A 14,255-nucleotide genomic window follows, 5' to 3' on the forward strand; every position below is an offset into this window, starting at 1 on the left:
CTGAGCGGGGATCCATTGTGTTACGATACCCCCTTTCCACCCACTTCCTCCTCTCTTCATCTCTGTCTGAAATTAGTTATCTCAGACTTGAGCACTCACAGGGCCTGTGCCTCACACAGCACAACTTGTAATGTGAGCCACCCGGGCAGTATAGGGAGGATTGTCCCCCCACTGTACTTGTGTGGTCATTTTTTTTTCCAAGACCTCTTTAATAGGTTGTAAAATATATAGCGCCTTTTAGTCACAGAAGCTTATATTTCTCTGGCACACATCAGAAATTATAAATAATTGCAAAATATTCCCCTTGTCCCACCTTTCATTAAAAGCAGACTGCAAAATGTGTCAAAGGAAAAAAATAAAATAAAATCACTTGAGCAAATAAAGCTGTATTCTACTCCATGCCAACGGCCATGACGCATCAACACAACCATATGATCATTAATAATAATGGGAGGATGTCTAGATAGAAACATAACTCCCAATTTCACAGTGTTTCCTCTCCAGCCATCTGGTAGAACAGACACCATGTCACTTGGACGGAAAGTTGGGGCAGCTCTTCCCTTTGATAATAAACATCTTTGCTTCTTTATTTACTACAGAATCCCCTCCTCAGCTCCTCTTTATTCATATTACAGCTAGAAACCATTATCCAGCCATAGCGTTCCATTCTGGTGACATGGTCTTCTACTGAGAAATGACCAGTTTCTGGGGGAATTCATCTGAGTACAGACTATACACAAAGCTGCTGCCTCACTGGAAACTATTCCTCTCATTACGAACACTTGTGCTGCGTTCTGTTCATTTGTCAGGGTTCTGTATGTGCCGTCTGCATGTTCTGCTCCCGCTTGCCTTTGTTATGCTAATGGAATTTAATTTGTTTTAGCCGTCTTGTGTTCATCTTCAACATGCCATAAAGAACACAAAATTGTTCTGTGCAGCAGGTGCATTTTTGACATGTGTGCATAAATTAAGCAGAGCTACAAAGCAGAAACACACACGGAACAGATACTGAGCTAGAGTTTTACAAGATGTCTGGGGAAAAATAGTTTTGCAAATGTATAAAAGGTTTCAGTAGCTTATCAAATGTACCCAAAGTGACCTGGAAGCAATGTACACAAAGAGTTCAGTAAGACAGACCACGATCCATTGCTTCCTAGTGTCAGAAAAGATTGACATGGATTTTTTCCCCTGAGATAGTCCCTGAGGAATAATAGGTTGATTGCTAAGTGTGTAAAGTGGAAGTCAAAACTTTCTTTTTCATTTTAGATGTAATTAGAAACACTGAAGCGGAAAAAAAATTATGATATGAATTGGTTGTGTAGTTCGGATAATTACTAGAACATTAGTAGCAAAGAAAATATTCTCATTTTTATTTTCAGTTATATAGTGTTTTTATAACATTACATCATACTCTAATATTTGCAGTTTACACAACACTCAGCATTCTAAATGATTTTACAGAGTAGGCTAGTGAACTTTTGACCTGTTCTCTGGAGAGAATCATAAAATATAATGACTGACAGTTGAGATAACAAGCTTCAAAAGACAGAGCTCTCTGCGACTAAAAAAATGGCGGAGCTTAATGACTCTTTTGCATAGATAACTGGAGTTTCTTAACTCTTCCTGTACTGGATACAATATTAGACTTATGTCTCTGCTCCTATTGATTTATTTCTTAGCTGTACTACACATACAAATCATTATATCATAATTTTTTTTTCGCTTCAGTGTCTCTTTAAGGAAAGTAAAGCTGGCCATACACTTAAGGTGGTCATACACTAATTAACTTGGTGGTTGATCAACCACCCAATTCGATAATTATCGTATAGGAGGAAAATCTGTGACGCCAAGGGCATGCTTAATTGACGATGCAGCCCATTTCAGTCTGAAATTGGTTGCATGTATCGATTGGACATGCTGCAATATTTTGCACTGGCATGGCCAATCATGTGCGTGGTGGTAATGGCAAGCGGTATCGGGACGAACATGACAAAACCCCTAGCACTGTTCCCCCTAGTGTATAAATGTCTTCCTTGTGTGTGCATTTCTGCATTACCTGTTGTATGTCGCCCACCTCAGGGTGCCCATCCGTCCTCCGCTTCCTCCTCTTTCATTTGTGTCTCACACACTGTGTCTGATCCTGTGTTGCTGCTATTTCTCTGCTCTCCGCTAAGTTGCTATGCCGATGCTGTGTCTGATCATCCAATGTTTACAGTATTATATTATGAAACTGATGTTAGGCTTGATATCTCTGCATTCATAGCTTCTACACACAGAGGAGACCACTTGGATTACCTCTGTGCCAGATCACAAGATACCTTCAACATACCCTATATCAGGATCTAGGGGGGTTGTGGGGCTGCAGATGTAGTTCGGTGGGCCCCTTCCCCATCCACGAAATTTGGAGTGTGTAGGAGGTATGAGTACTGAGATATCAAGCCTTTAATATCAGCATATGCAAATCATTAATGAGCTGCCTGTGATGTCGTTACCCACAAGGCTGTTCACCAGTAGGCAGAATTGTAGTTAAGCTTACAGGGTGGGAGGGTTTTCAGCTGGATTTCCATTGGCTGCAGGACTTTTTCCCCTATTCTCATAGGGGAAAAATTGCTGCAGCCAATGGAAATCCAGCTGAAAACCCTCCCACTCTGTAAGCGTAACTACAATTCTGCCTACTGAGTAACAGCCTTGTGGGTAATGACATCACATGCAGCTCATTAATGATTTTCCCTGTCAAACCTGCCATCAAGTTCACATTGATGGGGAGTTCATTTCCTCCTTTCAGTTCCTCTTTAACCCTTTGGGGACCGCGACCGCCCATATTAAATCCTACGCCGCACTTGTGGCTGTTTAAGCCTGATGCAACGTAGGATTTACGCCACCTGCCATTTCCGCTACCAACGCGATTGTGCGCACCCAAGAGGGGAGATTAAGCTGTCTTATGACAGCTGATATCTCCCCTTAGTGATCAGGAGCCATCGCGCTTGGCTCCTGATCACGTGATCACTATGATTGCCGGCGGATCGTAGTGATCACTATCAGAGCAGTGGGGGTAGTAGGAGAAGAAGAGGATCCACTCACCTTCCTGGCGTTCCCCCAGCGATCGTCCTTTCCCTTCGCTCTGGCTGGCGTCCCTACTTGCTCTGATGTAAGTATCAGGTCCCAGCTTGATGATGTCATCAAGCCGCGACCCGGAACTTAGCGGCAGTACGAGCGGGGATGCCGGCCAGAGAGGAGGGGTCCACAGCTGTTCATCGCTGGAGCCTGGGAAGTGAGTAAAGGCTACCTGCGATACAGGGGACACCTAGCCACACTGGGGACACCATGCCCAGCTTAGCCCTAGTAGGGATCCGGCTGCCTGACCCCTCCCCCCAAACGCCCCCTACCCCCCCTCCCCCCGAAGCAGAATCACCTGATCCTTAAGGGGGGTTAGGCAGCCGGTCCAGAAAGGGTTAAGAAAGTGGTTTTCAGCTGATATCTTCAATCCATTTAGCCATTCTAGTCTCTATAGGCTGTTTGTACTTACTGGTGGTAATTGTACTCAGTGCAATGAAAAAAAGTGCAACACGGCACAGATGAGTGGAAGAAGAACGCGAACACTAAATATTATTTCTGGATGTTCTTTCTCAGGTCACTGAAGAATATCTTACCCACTGTTGCCTTCTGTGTTAGTCAGAGGGAAAAGAAAAAATCATCTGTCTTCATTAAGGAAAACCTTAGAGACCTCTGTGTTTTAAATATATAACATGCGATTCTGTTCTGTAATGACTTTGTTTTTCTTTGCTGGAATAAACATTTAGGGAAATGTTATTACAAAATTTTCACTTCTTTTAACAGACAGAATTGCTGAAGCTTATAGGATTTTATATACATAGCCTTGGCGCCCTAGCAACCTCCCAACCACATACTTCAGCTACTATATTATACCTTCCAAACACTCTTACTATGGACACCTAGATTATCTTTTCTTTCTTTGGTAGACATGAGTCTTAGCTAACGTAGGCGTGGTTTGCTGGAATATGGATGGCTTGACCCATCAGTAGCTTTAATAGAGTGATCTCGTTTCAGATAAATGCACTGATTTTGACCTCAGTCTGCAGAATGTGTTATGCTGTAAATTCTTGGAATGCTTTGATGTCTCTCTACTAGCAGAAAATATAGAAACTAAAAAGCATAAGTCGCCTGTTATTGTCTCGCACTGCCCCCAAGTGACAAGTGGCCATAAGTACACATTACAGCAGTAATAATTCGAAGATGGGAAATGCGACTAATAAGAAACACAAAACAATGCTGTAATAAATCGGCCTGGAGCACTTGCAAGCCTCTAAATAAATTGGCTGCTAAAGGCTAAAAAGATGCTGTAGTGACACACAGACGAGTGCAGTTATTTATGTAGGACATCCATAATTCTCCTGGTTTCAGTACCAGAAACCCTTCCTATATCTATATGTTGTTGTATGCTGGCATGTAGCCCCGCCCTCCCAGTGACATCACAGCCTGGGCTGTTTAGCTATATGAAATTCTCCCACCCCAGAGCATTTTAGGAGGCCAGTTATTATTATTACTGGCTTTGGAACTTTAAGTAAAGGAACGTTCTGCAGAGGTTTCAGAGGTTTCAACACCTGTGCTAAATTTCAGTATGCAAATCAGGGTGAAGAACAAATTTACAATGGGTAAACCTCAACAAAATAATGTTTAAATGAATATTGTAAAAAAAAAAAATATTAATTACTTTGTTTAGTACAGTCCCTCTTTAATTATATGAAGGCTCTGGATAAAAAGGCTTGCTTCTCTGTGGCTTGATATGTTGGGATGCTGGTTGCCTAGGACACAATGGATGCATATGAAATCAGCGCCGGGAGACTTGGGCGCAGAATACAGCCAGCATATGGCTGATCCTGCTGCTGCACAAGTTACTATTCCCCCTCCAGACCGCCATGGATGGTGGGGAATGAAATAATTTTATCTTCCAGCAATTGCTGGAAGCAGAATTATAGTGTTTTAAAAGTAACTTCAGCTCCGTCTTCTGATGGCGCCGGAGTTACTCTGTGTGCGCTGGTATAGCTGTAATTTCTATTACAACCTATGGTGGCGGCGGCTGCGCCCAAATCTACCTGCGCTGTAATTACATCGCTCGGACACAATGGAGCAGCATATAATAACAGATACCACACATATAAGGTTTAATGCCCTAATAATTGGTCCCTCAATAGTTAGTGATATGACTATGTACTGTGTAAAGTGCTGCAGACGAAGTCAGTGCTAAATTTAAAAAATAAAAAAATGTCAGCATGCCTTAATATGTTATTCAGTTGCATTGGACACCTAAAGGTAGCCACTAACAGTCCAATATCTAGCAAAACATTTTTAGAGCGATCAGAAATTCTGATCAGATTAGTTTTAAATAATCTGTGTTGATGGGCCGAATTGATTATGAACGATTATAAAAATAGTCTTCCGATTGCATTTTCGTCATATCAAAATTTTAATTTCTTGTTGGTTGTGATAGGAAGCAAAGATTGGTTCGTTGATGGTGTAGTGAACCATTTTTCTTCTGATCAGAATTTTCTGTTCGCTCGAACGATTTTTCGCTATAAATTGGATAGTTTGTGGCCACCTTTAAGGGAACCTTAACTAGAGATGGCCCAAACTGTTTGCAGCGAACAGGCCAATGGGGAATGACCTCGGGGGCATTTCCGCATTCGTCATATTACGCATCACTGCGCAGACGCTTTTACCGGTGGCCGCGTGTCCTTGATTGTGCTTCTGCAGCCGAGAATGCTCTGCGTGACGGCATGCGCAGAGCGCTCCCAGCTGCAGGTACGCAATCAAGGATGCACAGCTGCCGGGAAAGCGTCTGCGCAGTAATCTGTAATATGAAAAATGCGGAAATGACACGTGGCCTCTTCGGTGGGAACAATTTAGCGAACACTTCGCTACATCTCTAACCTTAACTGTAAAAAAATGTGCCCTCGCAGTCAATCTAAAAAATTCTCTTTTACTTTAAAACATAGCTCTTTATTCAAAAAATATTAAAATCCATAAAAATAGATAGACAAGGTATGGGGCAAACCAGTGACAGCCCGCTGTTAAAGACTTCAGGCTGGACAGTCCCACACTAAACCTTACTCAAATCACACCATCTTATATATTGTCCTCTTACCATCCAGACAAATCAGGAGAGAGTGCTTTGGTGGACCGGATGGAAGACTGCAGGAGTATGGATAAGAACCAATAGGATCATGGAGTATAGATCCACCGTGCTGAACTAATTCTGCACCAGTAGAATCCTTCTGCCTCAAAATAGTGCAAAACAAATTTGCTCATCACAGCGCAAAAGAGTCGTTCCTGCGTGACGTCACTTGTTTCCCTGCTCTGTGCTTTGAGCACGGAGCAGTGGATTGGTCAGCGCAGAGCCTAGGGTTACTCCTTGTGATTTGGTAAGCTGAGGGGCTGTCCAACTGAGTGTTTGGGACGATAATTTATTTTGATTTTTCTAATAGGACCAGTAGGGGATTCTAATAGGACCAGTAGGGGATTGTATGGCTATATAATAGTTGTGAACTGGCTGTGAATCTGGGCGCTGATCGCCTGATTGAAAAGGTGATCATTTGCACTGTGATCAGCAAATTTGTTTTGCACTATTTTGAGGTGGAGAGATTCTACTGGTGCAGCACAGTGGATCTATGTTCCATGATCCTACTGGTTCTTATCCATACTCCTGCAGTCTTCCATCAGGTCCACCGAAGCACTCTCTCCTGATTGGTCTGGATGGTAAGAGGACAATCATAAGATGGTGTGATTTAAGTAAGATTTAGCATATATTTTTAAAATCTAAAATACCATTTTCGATAGAAAATGACTGGTGAAAATTCAGAAGCGACACTACATATACAGTGGCTTGCATAAGTATTCAGCCCCCTTGAAGTTTTCCACATTTTGTCACATTACTGCCACAAACATGAATCAATTTTATTGGAATTCCACATGAAATACCAATACAAAGTGGTGTACACGTGAGAAGTGGAACGAAAATCATACATGATTCCAAACATTTTTTACAAATCAATAACTGCAAAGTGGGGTGTGCGTAATTATTCAGCCCCCTTTGGTCTGAGTGCAGTCAGTTGCCCATAGACATTGCCTGATGAGTGCTAATGACGAAATAGAGTGCACCTGTGTGTCATCTAATGTCAGTACAAATACAGCTGCTCTGTGACAGCCTCAGAGGTTGTCTAAGAGAATATTGGGAGCAACAACACCATGAAGTCCAAAGAACACACCAGACAGGTCAGGGATAAAGTTATTGAGAAATTTAAAGCAGTCTTAGGCTACAAAAATATTTCCAAAGCCTTGAACATCCCACGGAGCCCTGTTCAAGCGATCATTCAGAAATGGAAGGAGTATTTTTGTAGCCTAAGCTTGCTTTAAATTTCTCAATAACTTTATCCCTGACCTGTCTGGTGTGTTCTTTGGACTTCATGGTGTTGTTGCTCCAAATATTCTCTTAGTCACAGAGCAGCTGTATTTGTACTGACATTAGATGACACACAGGTGCACTCTATTTAGTCATTAGCACTCATCAGGCAATGTCTATGGGCAACTGACTGCACTCAGACCAAAGGGGGCTGAATAATTATGCACACCCCACTTTGCAGTTATTGATTTGTAAAAAATGTTTGGAATCATGTATGATTTTCGTTCCACTTCTCACGGGTACACCACTTTGTATTGGTCTTTCATGTGGAATTCCAATAAAATTGATTCATGTTTGTGGCAATAATATGACACAATGTAGAAAATTTCATGGGGGCTGAATACTTTTGCAAGCCACTGTAACAACTGGCACCCATTAGTTTGATGGGAGAAGAAATGTAAGATGTAACAAACCAACCAAACATATTGCATGATAAAGGTAGACCTCTAAATATATAGATACAGTGAGAATGCATGAGAGATTGTCACCATTCAGGTATAGGAAAGCTCATTCTGGATGATGAAGCAAAGTCAAGTGACTAGCATCATCCAATGGAAAGCATGGCGACAGTGGGAAGTTGCTGGCTTTCAGCCAATCACAGAAGTTGATGCAGGTGGTCTGTGCTATCTCTATGTACTGTTCTCCAGTGCATCAATAGTTTCTGGATTTCATTAACATAATGTCTCCAAAATGTAAGACCTGACCACAAAAATGATGACTTTATTCTAGGGAAATTCCCCTTAAAGCATTAGTGTTCTTATCCTGAAAGTTGCTTAAAGAGAACCCGAGGTGTGTTTAAAGAATGTTATCTGCATACAGAGGCTGGATCTGCCTATACAGCCCAGCCTCTGTTGCTATCCCAAACCCCACTAAGGTCCCACTGCACTCTGCAATCCCTCATAAATCACAGCTGTGCTGTGAGGCTCTGTTTACATCTGTAGTGTCAGTCTCAGCTGCTCCCCCGCCTCCTGCATAGCTCCGGTCCCTGCCCCCCTCCCTTCCCTCCAATCAGCAGGGAGGGAAGGGATGCAGGCGGGGACTGGAGTTCTGCAGGAGGCGGGGAGCGCAGCAGACTGACACTTTAGAGATAAACACAACCAGCTCTGACAAGCTGTTTGTCAGCAGCATGGCTGTGATTTATGAGGGATTGCAGAGTGCAGGGGGACCTTAGGGGGGTTTGGGATAGCAACAGAGGCTGGGCTGTATAGGCAGATCCAGCCTCTGTATGCAGATAATATTCTTCAAACCCACCTCGGGTTCTCTTTAAGTAATTTTAAATGCTTCCGATTCAGTTACAATACAATTTACAATACAAAATTCTGTTCAACAGAGGTATACTATTGAGCAACGATAACCCTGCAGAAGCAGCTAGCATAGCTTTAAAGTACATTACTGAATAATCGATAATCACACACTAAAGCTAGCTAAAGTGTAATAGCTTGTACGGAACATACATTGTTTTGCATGGCTGGACCTTAAGGCTCGTTTCCACTACAGAGGAATTCGGGCCGAATCCGCAGAGTTTCCCCACAGGCGACATGGAAGAAGTTTTCTGTGCGAGTGGCAGCAAAATTCCATAGCTGTGCAAAACACAGCTTCTGGGATTTGGTGCATATTCGCTTAAACAGGAAGTGCCGCCGCGCGTCTCGTGGAAACGGGCCCTTAGAAAAAACTTAGTTAAAATAACACAAACATTTTATTTGAATTATTTATTTTAAGTATATGTTCCTTAATAACATTTAAAGAGAGACTACAACCTAGAATTGAACTTTATCCCAATCAGTAGCTGATACCCCCTTTTACATGAGAAATATAATGATTTTCACAAACAGACCATCAGGGGGCAATGTGTGACTGATTTTGTGCTGAAACCCCTCCCACAAGAAGCTCTAAATACCGCGGTACTCTGGGCAAACTGCCACAATGTAACAATGTTCACAGACAGGAAATGGCTGTTTACAGCTGTCTGGAACAGCCAGAACAGCTAGGAGCAGCTACATAACCTGCCCACAGTAAAAATGTCACCATGTAATAAATGTCAGAATGCAAATCAGGGAGAGGAAAGATTTTACAATGAGCAAACCCTGACTAAATCATTTATACTCTTTAAAGATAAACTTGATCAGTTCAATCAGGTGATTGATTTGCAAAGTTACACCCAAGCATGCTGGTTTGATCTGGCCGTGGCGGACAATAAAGAATGCAGAGAATCTTGCCCTCAATCTTTTGCCCTCAACCTTTTCAAGCATCAAGGATCTCCAAAGGATCTGGTCTTCTCATTATGTGACCAAAATATTTGATTCCAGTCCAGGGAACTCTAAGTAGCTCTCTCCATACCCACAATTCAAAAGCATCAATTTTTCTATGCATGACCTTATTTATAGTCCAATTTTCACAGGTTTTAACAGGATAGGATCTATTATTCAAAATTATGTTATCTTTTGGGCTGGAGTTGGTCTTTAACAAGATATGTACTGTTATGGCCGGTTCACATTGGCCAAAAAAAAGGGTCTGTTTAATGGACCGGAACTGACCCTAATGGATGTGAGCAAATCCTATGTTTATCAGTAAGATCTATTCACATTGCTCCATTCCAACGAATCCGTTGTGCTGTGCGAACCACAAGTTTGTGTCTGCATCGTTTTTTTTTCAGACCGATGGATGTGTTGCATTGACCATACGCTAATGGAATGGAGGATCATAGATGGAAAACTGATGCCTTTAAAATTGATCCATTCCATATAATGCTCTGTTCCCACTAGAGTGGAGAACTTACTTTTGTTGTCAGATCTCTGCTCATTGCTAAGTGAAGAGGGAATGGCTCGTATGTTATATGTAGGAGCCGCTCACACTTGTCATGCTGCAATGGGTGCACTTCTGTGCAATCCAGCATAATGCCGAGACAGGCGCATGCGTTCACCCATATAGCCTATGGGGGAGCGCATCAGCCCCGGGCTCCAGCCACATCACTGCAGAACATCAGAGTGGACATTATACTGTATGCTCCCGCTGGCCGCGCATGGTGCGGAAGTTAATTGGGAATGGGCCCTAAATCTGTACATTTCCAGTCCAGTCCTTTCCTTTGTTTTGCATCAGTTTTCTATAAGTTTTACCTGACAGGTCTGGAACTTATATGTGTGAACACACCCAAACTGTAAACTGATACGAAATGGACTGGATAGGACAGGATCGGCCTGGAAAAGTACACCTTTTATGTGTAAACCAAGCCATAGAAACTCATACAAAACTGATGGAAAACTTGACAGGACCGGAAATGTACAGATTTATGTGGGAACCAAGCCATAGAAAACTCATACAAAACTGATGCCAACTCTCAAAAACTGACAAAGACCTGGATACCTATTTGTGTGTGAACCCAGCCTCACTGTCTAGTAACTGGTACTTTTTATATGTGAACCCAGCCTCACTGTCTAGTAACTGCTACTTTTTATGTGTGAACCCAGCCTCACTGTCTGGTAACTGCTACTCTTGCTTCAGTGAAAAGCTGTGCAGATGAGTCAGAATCTCCTTCTTCAACAGTTTGCAGAAGAATCTCCCACAGTTATCAGGAAAGAGGAATGAATGTCGTCTTGTTGAAAATATCCGCATGAGCTCATGTAGAATAAGGTCTAGGTTATATTGTTTTCTCAGTATGTCTCAGTACATTGATGGGAGCTCTCCCGCGGTCAGAATGGCTACATAATGCTGATATCCAGCACACATATTTGGCAGGTTTGGGAGTTTGGGGGGAAAGTGACATGGATAACGTTTGATGTATAAACTTGAATTTTAGTGCTTCTAGCTCCTGTGGGTTAAAAACATACAGGCAACAAACACTTGATATGTAAATGCATAGTACTTTGTATGCCATGCCAAGTCTAATCTGCATTGTGCTATGACCGAATCCTGATATCCAGACGTCATCTCAATCTGCACCGGAATGTGTACATCTTGCAAAGAGGGATAGATCTATTTCGTGCTGTCTCGTTTTATGATACCTAAAATTTGAAATGCAGATCTTTGCTGCAGTCCTGTGAATTCCGAACAGTTCTCCGTGATAACTGAGAGGTCAAAAAACATTTGTAAGTCTGTGAGAAGCATTCTTGACAGGAGGGAAGAGATTATTATTTAGTATTTATAAGCCGCCAACATCTTCCACGGCGTTCTACAGAGTATATTGGCTTGTCACGTAATAGTCCCTCAGAGCCGGAGTTCACAGTCTAATCCCTACTAATCCCATCCCATCACATCACATTCTAATCACATCTATGTATGTGTTGTAGTCCAGGGCCAATTTTTTAGGGAAAGCCAATTAACTTTCTCTGGATCAACAAGGATATGTGAGGGTACAGGCTGGTGTTTAACTTTTTGTGGTTGAACTCGATGGATGTATGTCTTTTTTCAACCCAGATAACTATGTACTGTGCAACTTATCTGTATGTTTTTGGGATGTGGGAGGAAACCGGAGTGCTTGGAGGAAACCCACACAGACACAGGGAGAACATACAAACTGCCTGCAGATAGTGCCCTGGCTGGGTTTCAAACCGGGGACCGATCTTTGGCTGGGACCCAGCGCTGCAAGGCGAGAGTGCTTACCACCATTCCACCATGCTGCCCATAAGATAAGTGCAGTTGGTCATCATAAAGTCTCGTACGAGGATTGTCTTCTGGCATTCATCGCGACTCAATTACTCTGACAACAGTTCGGGGCTGAGTCTCCACAGGCATATCCTTAGCTTGCAGGCTAGCAACAATATCTGTTACTATTAAAGGATACATGGGACATGAAAAGATAGACATGTGTATGTACAGTGCCAAGCACACTAATAACTGTGCTGTGTTCCTTTTTTTTGTTCTTTGCCTGGAAGAGTTAAATATCAGGTATGTAAGTGGCTGACTCAGTCCTGACTCAGAAAGGAAGTGACTGCAGTGTGACCCTCACTGATGAGAAATTCCAACTATAAAACACTTTCCTAGCAGAAAATTGCTTCTGAGAGATACAAGGGGTAAAAAGTTCATAGATTTTAGCTCTGGCATACTTCAATGAATGTGTCATTGAGCAAAACAATAAAACAGTTAAAACTTAAAAAGTAGATTTAAACATAATATAAAACTATGGAATATCTTAAAAAGTCATTTTTAGGAGAAGGAAGATAGATACAATCCTTTGTTTCATTAGTTTATTTTCGCTTTGGGTGTCCTTTAAGGGGGAGGAGAGATGATGGTGCCGAGCATGACTGAGTGGTACGAAGTGGGCAGGGTGAGCAGGAAAACTACCGTATGTCCTCAGCCTGCGCTTGGCCCAGACGACCTGCTAACCAGATTGCTCGCCAACACACTAAGGGGAGATTGGGAGCCGATGTACACCCTAAATTTTCGGCAGAGGTGGCCCTGCCCGACTACCCCGGCTGAAAACCATTTAGCTTGTATAAAATGTTCTACTCAAGATAATTTAAAAAAATATGAAGAGAAGAATCAGATGCCAATTAAATCTTCAAACCAATATTTCAGTCCCATAATGCTAAGGCTAGTTTTACACCTGGCTATTGCTTTTGCAGTGCGATGCTCCGCCCCAACACATCACACTTCAAAGCACAAAGCATCATTTCTTTGACCCTGCACAGAGCGCGCCGGCACGGTTATATGCATAGCGTATAGCAGCGTGATGCACTCCCTGCTGGACAGGAAGTACGTCACTGGATTTCCTGGCTTTTCCCATTGTATCTTTATCATTCCGTGCATGCGCACCGCCACCAACATATTTAACTTTTTTCTGCATCTTTCATTGACTTACATTACTTCCACCACCACTGTATTGCCATGGAAGTCAGGCGGTAATGCCCTGTTGACTTTGTGATGGCTTGCCGGCCGACCAGGCATTTCCCTCGCAATGCAATGCAATGTGTGCTAGGCTCTATTGCTTTACATTGTTGTGTGAGTAACACAATTTACACTTGCATGGCAAGTGTAAATGGGCTCTAATGTCATTGGGTGAACTGAGAAAGATTGGAAGTGCAATGACTTTGGTGGAATAGGAGATTGCAGAGGATCTTCCTTTGGCACAGGCTCGCTTATCTGTGAGGATAGATGTATGAGAACTGTTGGTGTTTCTAGTTCCTTGGCTGGTGATGCTTATTTATTGGCTTCACTATCAAATGAGTCATTTGCTCTGACCATCTTCTGTAAATAAGACCTGAAATCCATTCTTTGTTTTATGAATCATTTTTATATTAGTTTTTTTCCAGAGCTGACACTTCTCTGTAATGTAATGTTTATCTATTTGTGTCGGTCGCGGCATACGTTCTCCTTTATTTCACCAGAGCGGATTTTATGGAGTATAACTCTGAACTTGCCATCCATGTATGGGAACACAATTTCAGGTAGCAGGAAAAAAGGGCACCGGATGAGGGCAGACGAAAAGGGCGCCGCCATAGACTTTAATGCAGTCATCGGTAATACGGCGAAAAAAGCAGTAAAAAGAGTGCTGCGATAAATATCCTTAACAACATTAGAACTGTTTCTCGTGCAAATATGACATTTGTATTTGCCCACTGGTCACAATCGCTCCAGCCAGTTCAATTCACGTGGTACCCTGTACTCGCTGCGCACCAACACGTCGAGGCTGGGTGGCTCAGAGCGATGTGTCTGCAAGACGGACACTCAGTAATGAGCCGGATATGGCAGCGGTGAGTCCCTCCTCTCTTCTTTCAATTTGCAAGTATTTGTTATATGCTATATATACATGTATGTCAGTTAGGCTCATGGTCTCTGAGGAAGC

At 42.5% G+C, this 14,255-nt stretch overlaps 1 protein-coding gene across 3 annotated transcripts in view; it reads left to right on the forward strand.

Moving 5' to 3' along the window:
* The window catches only part of VPS13B (vacuolar protein sorting 13 homolog B), a 1,202,086-nt gene that overhangs the window by 576,936 nt on the left and 610,895 nt on the right, over positions 1-14,255 (forward strand). The gene's annotated exons all lie outside the window — the stretch shown is intronic.

This window comes from Hyperolius riggenbachi, chromosome 5 (assembly GCF_040937935.1).
Source record: "Hyperolius riggenbachi isolate aHypRig1 chromosome 5, aHypRig1.pri, whole genome shotgun sequence".
Taxonomy (NCBI): Eukaryota; Metazoa; Chordata; class Amphibia; order Anura; family Hyperoliidae; genus Hyperolius; species Hyperolius riggenbachi.